This window comes from Misgurnus anguillicaudatus, chromosome 22, assembly GCF_027580225.2.
Source record: "Misgurnus anguillicaudatus chromosome 22, ASM2758022v2, whole genome shotgun sequence".
In the NCBI taxonomy this organism is placed as follows: domain Eukaryota; kingdom Metazoa; phylum Chordata; class Actinopteri; order Cypriniformes; family Cobitidae; genus Misgurnus; species Misgurnus anguillicaudatus.
In genome coordinates this window covers 27,042,825-27,057,324 of record NC_073358.2, presented here as the reverse complement: position 1 = coordinate 27,057,324, position 14,500 = coordinate 27,042,825, and the positions used below count along the sequence as shown (strand labels likewise).

The window sequence follows — 14,500 nt, the reverse complement described above, 5'->3', positions numbered from 1 at the left end:
ACACTGGAGTACATCTTGAGACAAAACAATGGCACTGATATATGGCATTGCAAAAGTCTGGGACTAGGAAAAGCCCCATCTGTGAAACTGACCCAAATGTTTAAAATAATTACTATCACAGTAGATTTAGAAGTGCTAAAGCACAAACACTGCATTCCAAAGAGACATGCAAAACAGTAAGTACTATTATTTTTAAAATGGATTTACAAACTGGAAAATATCACTCCTTCAGAAAGTCAGAGCTACAGCATTTATAAACTGTTAAATCAAAGATTCAACAAAAACAAAATACAACAACCATTTCCAAAATCGACTCTGAGCAGCAAACCGTTAATGTATTAATAAGAGAAAACACTTAAAACAGATAAAAAATTCATAAATGAGCAGCACAGTCTTTCTGATCCTTTCACTGAAAGAAACTGTTCGTTAAAGTTACTCTCAATGCAGTTTGGATTTCCTCAAAAATAAAGCGGAGATCAGGTTTAAGGCATACATCAGCTCAAACACGATGTTGCAACACCTTCATGGCTTCCAGGACAATACAAAGATCCTCTTCTTCATCACAAGAAGCATGTTGTTTGAGAGCACAAATCCCAACATTGGTGTCTTCAAATGACCTCACTGATGCTGACTTCATTCATGCCCTGTACAAAACAAACAAATGTAGTTAAAGAAACAGAAAAAAGGTTACTGTTACAATAAAAGTGTCATTGGAAATTAGTACAATGCAAACAAATATAAATGTAAGTATACAGACCCATGTGCATTGCCACAGCACGTTACAATTGGTTACAAATACATGGGTTACAAAGCAAGGCAGCTGCACTGTCCACTGCTCTGGGTGTGTGTGTGTGTGTGTGTTCACAAGGGATGCTCCGATCGATCGGCCAATAATGGCATTAAATGACTCGATCGGTGCTCGCTAAATCTGCCGATCTCATAAACCGATCTTTCTGTTTACTTTTGTCATCAAAAGGATCCTGAATGTGGCTGCAATTAAAGACATTTTTTTACATAGCACGAGCATTTTTACAACCCTTTGCTCATGTGCGGCGTGCAGATTTGTATGTCTCTCTTTGCCTTTACAGAGATATGCGTATTTTCTATGAGGACGTGCTCCGGTCAACAGCGCGAGGCGTCTTCACATCCCAATCAAACAGCGTATACAACACATATATATCACGGACAATTGCATCATCATGCCAACAGTTTCTTATTTGCATGCGTTTTAAAGTTTTGAGCGTTTAAACTTTTATTTTCCTCACAGCTGCTTGTCTGCGTTCAGCCGCCGCCCACACACACACACAGCAGCCTGTCATCAGTGCACGTGAAGAGAGCGATCTCTCTCTCACGTCTTAAAGCTGCAGTAACCTATTCATCTCTCCATAAAATCACTCTCTGCTCTTGACTAAAGAATTTTTATACTTCATACGAATGCGTGTATATTTAATTAATACAGTAAAGTCTGTAAAGTGTTTTATTTTCAGTACTTTTAGGAGACATAAGCCTTTTTAAAGCCATATTAAATTTCTCTATGCAGAATAAATATTTGTTGTGCTTATTTATTTGAGTCACTATTAAAACAATAATATACCTAATTACTGCAAGTAATATAACAAAGGCAACATCCGTGGTATTATTTTATCTAGAAAAAATGTAACAGTTACAGTCATCAAAGAGCTTGCATATCAGCTTTAAAAAAATCAGAATCGGTATCGGCCGATCACGAAGATTACAAATCGGTGATCGTATCGGCTGCAAAAATCCTGATCGGAGCATCCATAGTGTTCACTACACTGGAATGAGTTAAATAAAGAGGCCACGTTTCGAGTGTGTGCTACCACACCTGACAATCACATCAAAAGTGAATTCTCTCATTTTCTCACTCTCATGTTGTTACAGACCTGTATAAATGTCTTTGTTCTGATGAACATGAAGGAAGACATTTATTTTGAGAAATGTTTGCAACCAAACTGTTCATGAGCCCCATTCACTTCAATAGTATTATTTTTCCCCACTATGGAAGTGAATGGGGCTTATGATTGGTTTGGTTACAAACATTACTCAAAATATCTTCCTTAGTGTTCATCAGAACAAAGACATTTATACAGGTTTGTAACAACATGATAGGGAGTAAGTGATGAGAATTTTTATTTTTGGGTGAACTACCCCTTTAAATCTTCCCAGGTGTTTTAATGACCCGTGTGCCAAAAGATGTTGTAACTAAAACATACTAAACGTTCTGTACTTCCAACAATGTTTACACATTTTTATGTCTATGAATCTATATTACTTACTTCTGTCATTTGATCATTAATTGTTTGAAGTCTTTTTGCTAGCTGTCATCCTTTCTGATAGAAGAGTTTCATCAGGTTTTTGGATTGGAGGTCCAGGTGACACAGGAACATAAGACAGTAGTGATTCTTTTAAATTCAGCATTTATCTGAAAACAAATTAACCAACCATTGTATATTTGAGTACTGCGAGTAAAAGAATAATAATTGTATATTAGTTACAAAAATAAGATTTAGCTCCTAACAGCAGTACAAAAGTGAAAGAAATGACTTACCAATGCGGTGTAGCGCATGCAAGGATGATGGACCTATAAGTGGAAATATTCAGAGGTGAAATCAACACCTAACCTCAAATGATTATGACCACACATACACCGCACAATAATGAAATAAGTATTATATCTGTCATAGGACGCAATGTTGGACAAAATGAGATCTTAAAACACGGTTCTCTTCTGAAAACGTCAGCTTTAAGGTGTGGCACTTCAAAGCGGTTTTTTTTCAGTTAATATACCAGACGTCACGCGAGACATTTAAAAAAAAAGCTTTTTCTAATAGAATCAAGTGTTGCTCGTGGCGTAGCGAAGTCATGAATAACTGACGCGGGTCTGTTCATCTGATTAAGCAGACCGTTTGTTTCATACGCAATGTCATTATTAATTTAGTCAATTGATATCATCTGGTAAATTACTTACATGGATAACGTTACTCTGGACAGAATAACTTTTGGTTAGCGTTTTATTTGTCCTGATACGTTTCCATAGAACAGCTGAGTAAAAAGTGCCTCAAAAGTCAACTCAAAGCTGACAGTTTTCAACTCGGATAAAACTACCAAACGTGAAATAACGTTAAACAGCTGACATTTTTAAAACGCTGTGTTTTTCTTTATGAGCTTGACTGACTGTTAACTTACTCCACCAACCTCCTCCAAACTAATATTTACTACAAGTCATTGCAATGGCTACATATTGTAAACAAAAATAGTCTATCTAGTGAAGATATATCACGTATGAAGCGAACATAAATAAATAATAGAACTTACTTTAATAACGTGGTGTCCGTCTGAGAGAGTTCTTCTGACTGACTGACTGACTTCTGCTGAGTCTTCGTTTTGGCGCCCAAAACAAACGATGTTTATTCTTCTTTTATGGCAGTTGACGTCCTTCTCATTGAGCTATACTGCCCCTGCTGCTCAGGAGGTGCCGTTTGTGTGCAAACCCAATTTTATTGCTTTAAGTATTCAATTCAATCAATTTTAATCAATGTGAGAATAATGTGTTCATTTTACATTCAAACAAAACATTTTAATCCTAATCAATTAAATTATGTTTACACAAGGAATATAAATATTTTGTGTTGCATATACATGTTTATTTTATTTAAATTCAAAGACCCACTAAGTCCATTTTTTTCAGTGTACGCTCTTCTCTGCGTCCAATTTTCACTCTCTCACTTTATTCACAGAGGCACTCGCTGACCTCCTCTCCCCCTCCTTTTCTATTTTCTCCTTTCCTTGTACGCTCTTCTTCTCATAGTTTGTCCTTGACTCCATGATGTTCATTGGAAACTGCAGTAATCAAGGTGACACAGTACATGGAGACATAGACATATGCATGCTAGTACGTATACACACACACACACACACGAAGCAAACACGTTTACGCACACAGATACGCACATATGGAAGTCCAAAGTTCAATCGAAAAAAGCAGATAAAAGGGAAAATTGATTACGTTATTACACTGTAACGTGTCTGTGTGTGCACATTAAGTAAAAATGCATGGCTTCTGGGAACATAGTGTGTGAACACACATGTAGTGGGATAACTAGCAAAGGATCCATCATCTATGGCAGAGTTTTTCAATTGTGCTCCTGGAGACCCACTTAGAATAGCTCTACGGTGAAACTCGAAACAAACAGCTTATCTAAACCTAAATCTAAATTTGCTGTTTCAGGTGTGTTTGATTAGGACCAGAGCTAGAAATCTGCAGGACAATTGCCCTTACCCGAAATCACATACTGTGACAGTACTAGATGAACTACCTATTTATCGTCTATTAAAACAGTACATTTTGTATATTATGTGTGGGTGAGTATCTACAGACATATTACATTATCCAGACATATGACATCCAATTTGCTTTCATCGTCATCTGACTCATATGTTCTTTGATTTACGACATAGTAATGACAATATATGTTCATTACGGTCTTTATACACAACTGATATATGGCATTTCTGTCATTTTCATACATTATATGGCATTTCTGTCAAGAGATCCTTCTAAAAGTTATACATTACACCTTTCGTCTGTGTAACGTAATCGGATTATACCACCAAACCAATATTTCTGAATGGCCTGAGAGCAGGAATAAGTGGATATGATGCAAAAGGATTTGATGAATGTATAGTATGTGTCGAGATAATTCAGTTACAATCATTGTATAATTTTTGACGGAGGTGGCGTTTTACTGCTTTTGCATTTGAACTCTTCATATATCACTTAAAGGCAGGATAGACAGGAATTATAATTTTTTTTTTACAAATTTGTTCAAACTGTCTTTATATACCAATAAATAAGTAAAATGTAAGTACTCTGAAAAAGAGAGTATAAAACTCAAATGTCTGTAGAACATTCACGACTGTTTTAAACACAGCTAATTATTTCCATTCGGGATGAAGCAAATGATTGGCTTGCCCGACTGTCACTCTCTCTCGCGACCATAGCTACCACCCCTGTTGCTACAGGATCTGCCCACACATGCACACACCCGATTGATTTAAACGTGCACAAGGCACTCTAGGAAGAGCAAAAGTACGGCAGAGAAAGAGCATTCAGAACTCACAGTACATGCATATGCAATCAGCGAAGGCAAACAAGGCAAAAAAAGGAATAAACAAAGAAATCAAATCACGGAAACTCTTACATGCAAAACACTTTATATGTTATGAATCTTCCACGAAATTCACCTTCCTCACAGTGTAACTGATGGTAATGGAAAAACGTGTATCAATGCAATCTGTTTTTAGGTTTGTCTTATAAATATAACTAGCTCGTTCGTTACCGAATCAAACAAAATATATTTTAAACTTTTCCAGTATCGATATGCTATCTTAATAGTGAGTACTAAAAGCCATCCTATTTGTTTATATTCATAGTGATAAAGTTAAGTGTATGTTTACATGTGATTCTGACATGATGCTACTACATGCAATGCGCTCCTTCCTCTCCGCTCGTCTCAGGTAAATGCTTCTCCCAGCAGAGCCGGTCGGCGTCGCACGTTCATGTGTTTTGGGGTCGTGAGAGGTCTACAGACCCTCGATTTTTATACTCTCTTTTTCAGAGTACTTACATTTTACTTATATATTGGTATATAAAGACAGTTTAAACAAATTTGGAAAAAAGTGTTTTAAACTTTTTTTAGACTTAAACCTGCCTACTCTGCCTTTAAGCCGAGTGCCATGATTTAGCTATCTGAGACAAATTTTAAAAACCTAAAAGATTCTTGAAATCCTAGGCTAAAATCTAAACGCAGTCTTTAATTGCTAGTTCGGTATGTTCACAGACAGACGATTAACGACTGTTGTGATCAAACTTTTCATCCGACAAAATTCTGGCAGCGTAAGATATTTTGAGACATGATCCTGCAGTGTGGCTTCTCCTTTATGACAACGTATGACATAAAAAACACAGCACGAGTCTTCCTGCATGTGTCTGTCTTTACTAGGGGTGTGATGAGATGTAGTGTGATGAGATTTAACAAGATTTCTTGTGGAGGTGAAATGTTGTCTCGTGATATCAGCATTAAGTTGAGTTTGTGGCAAACCGGTTACAGTGCATGCATTATATTCTGTCTTTTACTGCATGTGCTTTTTTGATTTGGGTTGCCAATAATGTTCGTTTGGAAACTCATATAAAGTTTGAGACTCGTTGTGTTTGTTTGTTGATCATTCACATTATCACTCAAGATTTAATGTCTGCACGTTCTTGCTCAAAAATGACAGTGGCTGTGTCATTTATATTGTAAAGAATTGGACAAATGTTAACAATTTAAAAGGATATTAATGTTTTTTGGCCAAAAGTAGTTTTCTCATCTAAAATGAAAGTTAAAATAACAAACGAGAGTCCACTGCCACACTCTGCAAGCAATTATTATAATACAAAATTATGATTTTTATTAAATTAATTAATGTTTTTGTTTAATAAAACCATGTATTTACTTGATTTTAATATTTTATAATTATTATTTATATAATTTTTATTATTGCATCATCATCATTATTATGTCATTTTTAAGGTTTTGCTCACTTAGGTCTATTTTTATTACCAAAAAAATATCAAATTACTTCATTATCAATCACCAAAATAATTGTTAGGGACATTCCTAGATTAATTGAAACATTTCAAAATTATGTGATTTCAGTTTTTCCATTAATACATTTTATCATTGAGAATTTCTTTAAAAAAAAGTGTAAAAATCTCATCTCATCTTGTTCACGTAAACCCAATCTCATGTCTCGTCTCTGAGTAAGTGTCCCGTCACACCCCTAGTTTTTACCATCATGAAGTCTGACGTTAATGACAACTGGGATCCCATTGTGACAGGACTAATAGCTGGGATAATGCTTGAACAGTCTGACATCATTCCTAAAGGTCTTTTTTAAATTTCACCCAGCTTTCCTTAAAAAGAGCTACCCGGTTTTCTGCATGTTTTATTTATTTACTTTTTGAATCAGCTCCCATGGCCTCATTGGACAGAAAGTTATCCATCTGATACATACTGAAATCTTATCTTAAGCAATAGACCATCCATATTTTACATACTGTTTTTTACATACTGAAGTGTCGAACAGCATTCATTTAGCATACTAATTTTGACCAACTTTATAGTAGTAGTTTTTGTTTTTCTTTAGAAATAGGTCTACTTTACTTCTTTAAAGGACAAGTTCGGTATTTTACACTTAAAGCCCTGTTTTCAGATTGTTTATGATGAAATGGAACGGTTTTGACTGAAATTTGGACATATGATGCTGGCCCGACAATTTTCGGGTGTTTGTTGTATCACCTCCCACCTCTATAATGGTTGTATAGGTGCACAGGAACAATCCTTCCTAAAATGCATTAAACTTTACTTTACAAATACGTGAAACTCACCGAGTGGTCAGGGGTGTTCACTGATACGCTCACATTAAAATCGCTGCAAAAGACGCATTCCAACCGGTTTTATCGTAGTTTTTGTCCAACTCCATTGACTTGTATTAGATGACCTGTGAGGTACGGTATTACTCCGCGCCGGGAACTTTGTTTCTATTCTTGCAATTGGCAAAGGCGGATTATCGCCACCAACTGGGCTGGAGTGTCTATTATTCAAGCTCTCAACGGAAGAATGTACGGGTGTGAGGCGTTCGGAAAAATAGGTCTACAAGTTTACAACGAATGCTAAAACACCTGTTGGAAAGCATCTTTTGCAGCGATTTTTGTGTGAGCATATCAGTGAACCACTCGGTGAGTTTCACGTCTTTGTAAACGAAAGTTTAATGCATTTTGGGAGGGGTTGTTCCTGTGCACCTGTGCGCCCATTGTGGAGGTGGGAGGTGAAACAACAAACACCCGAAAATTCTCGGAGCAGCCGCATATGTCAAAATTTTAGTCAAAACCGTTCCATTTCATCATAAACAATCTGAAAACAGGGTTTTAAGTGTAAAATACTAAACTTGTCCTTTAACGTATGGGATATTATGCGATTAACAGTTTAAATTTGTAAATGTGTACATTCTTCCATTAATAAAGTTTATCCCAATCTAGTATAAAATGCCAATAATTAGCCATTATAAAACCAAGCAAATTACAATTCTCAAAGTATTATACTTACACTTGAGATAACCCAACTGTTGGATTTATCCATATTTGACCCAACTATGGGTTAAATGACCCAAAATTTTTTAGAGTGTTCCTTAATTTTCCAAGCACATTAATATGCACAAAACCAATGATTTTTTCATGTCTATGTTTTGAGAAGCACCAGCTTAGGGAATCTCAGCTACATGTGTGGGATTATGCACACGCACCGCATGCATGTACAAAAACATACACAAACAGAAGGGCGCGCACGCTACACACACCCACACATGCTAAGCCAGGGCCAGACGGTGGAGTAATGGACCCCTTCGCATGCTCGTCCCAGGGGAAGACTTTGTTTTGAGTATTGCTTTATATGTGTGTGTATTCTTGCACAGCTGTTCCTTTTGCTGAGTTTTATGTATTTCACACTGAGCCTATAAAGTGAATAACGAACTGGTGTGTGTGTTTGTCTATATGTGTGTATGTAGAGGTGGGATGAGGACAGGGATGTGGGAGCAGGGATGACAGAAGCAAAACTATTTCAGCACTAACCACCTAAAGGCTATTCACCTACACATAATTCATTACGTATTAAAACAACCACACAGGTACAAGGAAAACATGGCACTTAAACGTATTAGCCTACACAGATACACAAAAACGCCCCCATGCAAGATACAGTATGATAAATTAATGTTTCCCAATGTTTTCTTTTTGTTTTACGTACCCCCATAGTCCCATTAGTTAGACTCAAGTATGTCATTGACACAAAAGAAATAATTTATACTGAATATAATTTTACATCATTACATTACAGTGTCATTGGGTGAAACAATTAACAGGTATGAGTGTCATCCACACACATTACATGCATTGAAAACATCATTGCTATTTATCACAATTAGTTGAATTTTATTCCTTTGAAACAAAATACCCTCTGGGGTACACACACCTGTCTGGGAATCACTGGCATAAATAAAAGAAAATATTGATCTTGATTGAACCTGCCCCAGTTGTGAAGGACTCCCTAGTTTCACAGCAGCACAATGCCATACAGTCACATGATGCTCCTAGCCAGTATAACAAATCTCCCAAACATTTAATGCAAAAAAACCAAATGCACAGCAGTGGCGAGGCTACATAAGGGCCAGGGTGGCACTGGCTCTTCTAGATTGACGGCTGGCCCACCCAGTCAGAGGAGACACAAAATAATAATCAAAAGAAATCACGCATAAATTAGAATACGCGCTTTAATAATAACAATAATCGCTCAAATACCCACCGCTCATAAACAAATAACTATTTATATAGAAAGTTTATCATTGGCATGTGTTTCTAAACCATGCAAATGTTAATATTGAAGAATTTGAGCGCAAGATGATGTTAAAGTGAGCTGTTTCTGTGCGCACAGCCGCACACACATACTCAAATGGACACACACAGAGACACACGTTTCAAAAAGCATGCAGATACAGAATCTCTTGCGCTTGACAGGACACATATACACACACACAATTATCTCGAAATACCACAGTCTTGGCAAGTATTCCCATAAAAACAGTCAGTTGTGTCTTAAAGTGAACACAAACAGCCACGAAAGAAATTAGATGTGTGTGTCAGTATATATGTGGTTATCCGCTCTTAAAGTGGCAGTACACTCCAAAAATCCGATTAAGTTTGTGTCCTTATGTTAATCAAACAACAGAACAAAAGGAAAAATGTCTTCCGTAGCTTTAAAAAGATGACTTATATTTAATTTATAGAATGAAGACAGTGTTATTCATTTGACTCTATTTCTGTTCCTATTTACTACTGTTATACTTTATTTGTAACTTTGTTCTTTTCTATTTTCACATGCTTATAATTTCTTGATTTGTTCTCATTTTTTCCCCTTATTTACATTTTTTTGCTAACAATTTTTTTCAGTGTAAAATGATGCAATGCAATTTAACAGTAGGATTTAGTCCTATTTCTCCAAGGTTCACTCAGTTTAACTTCTGTCCTTGCCACTGTCATACAGTACACACACAGTACCAATCTTTGCTGAGGCTCCCTACCTTACACCTACTCTTAATACGCCGGATGTGACCCTTTGAACTAAAACTGTTTCTATGTTTAACAGTAATGGATTTGACATGGTGTGGAACTACGAGCAAGGCAACCTGAAGAATTTCACTCTGAACCCAGAAGACACAAATTATGGTAGCGATTTTTGTTAACATCTCTGGTCGAATGCTTTTAAATCCTTCAGTAGAAACCATGTCTGTGATAAAATTAAAATGTAATGTTCTTCATCATGTTCACAAAGTCTGTATACAAGCTATGGTCCACTGAATCTTGCTCTGAAACACTGGAGTGCTTGTTAGGGCTCCCACTCTTTTTCCTATTCTATTCATATTATTATACGTGGTCAAAAACAAGACTTTTTTCCTTATCCAAGGTCATTTAGGTGTTTTCCATCGAGATGGGAAACACTGGTTAACACATAATGTTTAATGTGTGGTTTGATAATATTTGTGAATATCCATATTTAAGTGTTTTTTGCACTTCTACACAACATCAACAGCACTCTGTTCAGAAGGAAACACCAGTGTGTGCATAAAATACACACACATATAAACACATAAATTACTGTGCCTAACTACAACTGCTGTCTAACAGCCCTACAGTACTTTGCAGCACTAAATTAAATAAGTGTTATGCTATATTACTGTTATGTCTTACGTTAGTATGCTGTAGGACTGCACACATTTAAAATAGATTAATTGCTACTAAGCATACACTATCTTTAGTATTCATTACAATGTAACGCTAAGCCAGCTTTTTCTTAATTCTGTCTCATCTGTGAAGATTTATCTTTACTAGTCTTTGCTAAAACAGACATCATGTTGTTGCTCAGATGCAAACATGTCACAGAAATTTTATTAGCTCGCTTCTGGAAAGCTACAGTGTGAAGCATGAGCCTGTATCATCCAGACAAGCAGACAGGACTAAACCCCAACCTGAAAAATGAGCATCTGTCAAAGTTTAATCAAAGCGCTCTTTTTCTCACACAAACACACTTCTCCTCAATCTCTTTCTTTTTATAACATCATGTGTCATGATATGATGTTTTCTCATTCATTTCCATGCCTTTTCCAATGACACATTCTTGGAATCAATCTGCTTATTATTTAAGAGTTCAAGTTAATTTTATAAACCTTTTTTCTGTTTTTCACCTCTCTTTATTCACACATGCAATTTTCATGTGCTGCTTCATCAAATTTCAATGGCAAGTAAATGAGAAGAAGGACTGAGCTGGTGAGATAGAGAGACTGTATGGCTCTTTCCAGCCACTAGAAGTCACCCGCGATGTGCTGTGTGTCTGAATGCACTGCCCAGAGTTTAGACTACATAAGCATCCAGACAGGGGTTACTAGATGCACATACATACAATACACGCACAAACACATTCACAGCCACATGCACAATATTAAGTACACACAACTCATGTACAGACTCGTATACCCATAAACACAAAAATACATAGGGTATAACATGTTCTTACACAAACCCTTATATCAGCTATATCAATGAGGACCATTCAGAAAAGTGGTTTTCTTGCTAGTTTCCTGCTGTGCCCTTCCAACTAGGGTACAGCCACACCTGCACACGCACAAACACGGGCACACAAAATCTCCAGTGTGATAATCTGCAATACAAGCAACATTGATTCTCATTTATAAAATATCTTATTTGCATGTCACTGTAAATGTAGCATCTCGCATATTTCCATGCAGGCTATGTTAAATCCTTTTATTTAGCCCCAATAAGTCCTATTACTATACCTGACTGAATAACGTATGTCATTACTATCTAATCACAAAATCGCAAATTTGGCAAGCACTGTTAACACTTTTGCTAAAAAGTCCCCCCTATTTTATCTTTTGGAGAGCCCCCAGACAAGGTGGGGTCGGTCTCTCTTCATGTCTGCAGTGTATTCCAGTGTAGCCTACACCTCGCAAAATGACTTTATCCCTTGCTCACCCCGCCTCTCTTGCTTTTTCATCCACAAGTCTTTAGTGCTCAAATTAATAGATTAATATATTTACAATTACCGGAAAAGCACATGACCGATGGCAAGGTGTGTCGGTTCAGCAGTCGTGTCGGGGTTCACGCGAGCCCAGGCACAGTACAAATCCCGCCACAGACATACACACGCACGCACGCAGCCACGCCTCCCGTCTTACTATCACATCACGACTGTAATAAAATTGGCTGCGGTTGTAGCTTGTCGCACGTGCCATTGGCATTCTGGTGCCACCTTCACGCGCAATTCACGCAGACATTACGTGAGACGAATATTACTACAATACAATATACATTTTGTATTGCAGCCGGTGCGTTAACCTGATAACCTTTGCACGACTGAGCCTAACCAAGCCCATGACTGTGAAAATGATAAAACAATATAAAATTAACTAAATATTAGTTCACTTTATGGAAAGCTTCGATATGTCAGAACACGAAAATTCACAATAGCCAAAACTAATGCACATCCTGCATCATACATTAAAGAAGCGTTACTTAAATTCGCTCAAATAGTCACAATCACACAGGCACTGGATTTAAACATTTTCTCTAAAAGAAAAAAGGAAAAACTGAAAACACTGTACTCTATAATCGCCAAAATACCCGTCCGTGTTTGTGGAGGACACCATCGAAATTAGCCGACGCTTATTGCGATATAAATAAATAGCCTAACACCCCTGGATTTAAGTCAACAGTTTCCATGGCTATGCTTGGTCGTAAAAAACACCACGTGTATCCATAAAAAATGATATTGACATAGACTATGCGGTAATAGGTGGATATGGGTTCTCGGTCAATTCCTCTGTGGGAGATTGTATTGCTATCTATTCCCAGATGTTTTTAATCAAATTTCCACACAACTCAATAACAATTAGGGTCGATTTTCGTCACAATTTGTATGATTTGAAGACACATCGTACAAAGTAATCGTCAATGTAGTGAATTAAGGGCGGAAAACAGTAAACTGACTTACATAAACGATGTGAAGTCGAATTGCGGATGACAAGTAGTAAAATCAGACAACAACAAATCCACGCCGGTCTGCTGACGATGACATTGCCCTCTTTATAAAGCAAAGACGTAGGTGACAGTAATTTCCAAACGTGTCATAAAAGATTAGACGCACGAGAGACTGAGCATCAGCAGGCTGGCCGCTGGCTGCTTTTTGTAAACAACATCCTCATCCCCATTCACTCCCCGCGCTTACGGAGCGCGATGAGAAAGCGCGTCGCTATCCATGGTGCAGTTTCACTGCGACGTTGAAGGAAAAAAACATCCGTTCAAAGCAGGCCCACAGTATCATTCACAAATGCAGATATTGTGAAGCGGCTATATGTGTTTGCGCGGTAATAAATGCCGGATAAACGTCGGCACTGGCGGCGCACTTCGCTCAGCCAGCGCTGATATTAATATTAATATTCCAATTCTTGGTGTAGTGATCGTCGCTCACAGACGAAACAGATGCCGAGCTGCGCGCCTCGCTCTCCCAGAATGACGTTGTATCATGCTGCTGTTTTTGTAAAGGGGGGCATTTTCTGCATTATCCATACCAAATATAAATGCTACAGATTGTCGTTATGTTGTCATTCCGTTTACATTCTGCCCTTGTCTCCACCTTTCTGACAGCTGATTCGACGTACGTATTTACAATCTTGTCTGCGTTGTGTGCAGACGTAAGCAGTCTGTCAGCGCGAGGCAATTGAGGCAACAATTCCTAATACTCCACCGACAACAGAGAGACATTGCTGGATATTTCATAACATTTATTTTGTCAAATCTCTCTTTGTATCTTTTCCAAAAACAAGTGAAATTGGATTGCCCCATATCTAAATATAGCATTCAGGCATTCACCACCCATACTGTCACTCATGACCATTAATTAATTCACCTGAACAGGTAAGGTACATGCTTTAACAACAAAATGCTAAGACTATACATTTACAGACTGTCTCATATTTTCTTAAAATTGGGGCATGTTATATAATTTCTTGCCTAGCATCCTCCTATCCTTCTCTCTCTTTTACCCTGCTTCCCCAGACTTCCATCACTTTATTAATAGCCGTACCTCTCCTGCATATGCTATCCATGCATACAGTGTGAGAACAATGACTAGGAAGACAAGCAGTGAAGGAGAAGGCATGAAGAGATGGAAAATTAAAGATAAAAATAACAAGCACTCACACTTCAAAACGACAGAGAATCATTGTGTCATCACACATTTAATTGGAGTAATTAATGCACATGCTCTTTATCAACATTATTATCAGTCATAAATATTAACCATTTCAGGTG

General features: G+C 37.3%; 1 protein-coding gene across 2 annotated transcripts in view; it reads right to left on the bottom strand.

Moving 5' to 3' along the window:
* The window catches only part of LOC129440456 (neuronal tyrosine-phosphorylated phosphoinositide-3-kinase adapter 1), a 60,043-nt gene that overhangs the window by 42,199 nt on the left and 3,344 nt on the right, over positions 1 to 14,500 (bottom strand). The window contains exon 1 of one of the 2 annotated variants that reach the window (XM_055199831.2): positions 13,182 to 13,876. The exons of the other annotated variant lie outside the window; for it this stretch is intronic. The gene's annotated coding sequence lies outside the window, so the exon portion shown is untranslated. Of the gene's footprint in view, positions 1 to 13,181; positions 13,877 to 14,500 lie in introns of those variants that run through there. 2 annotated transcript variants of the gene reach the window in all.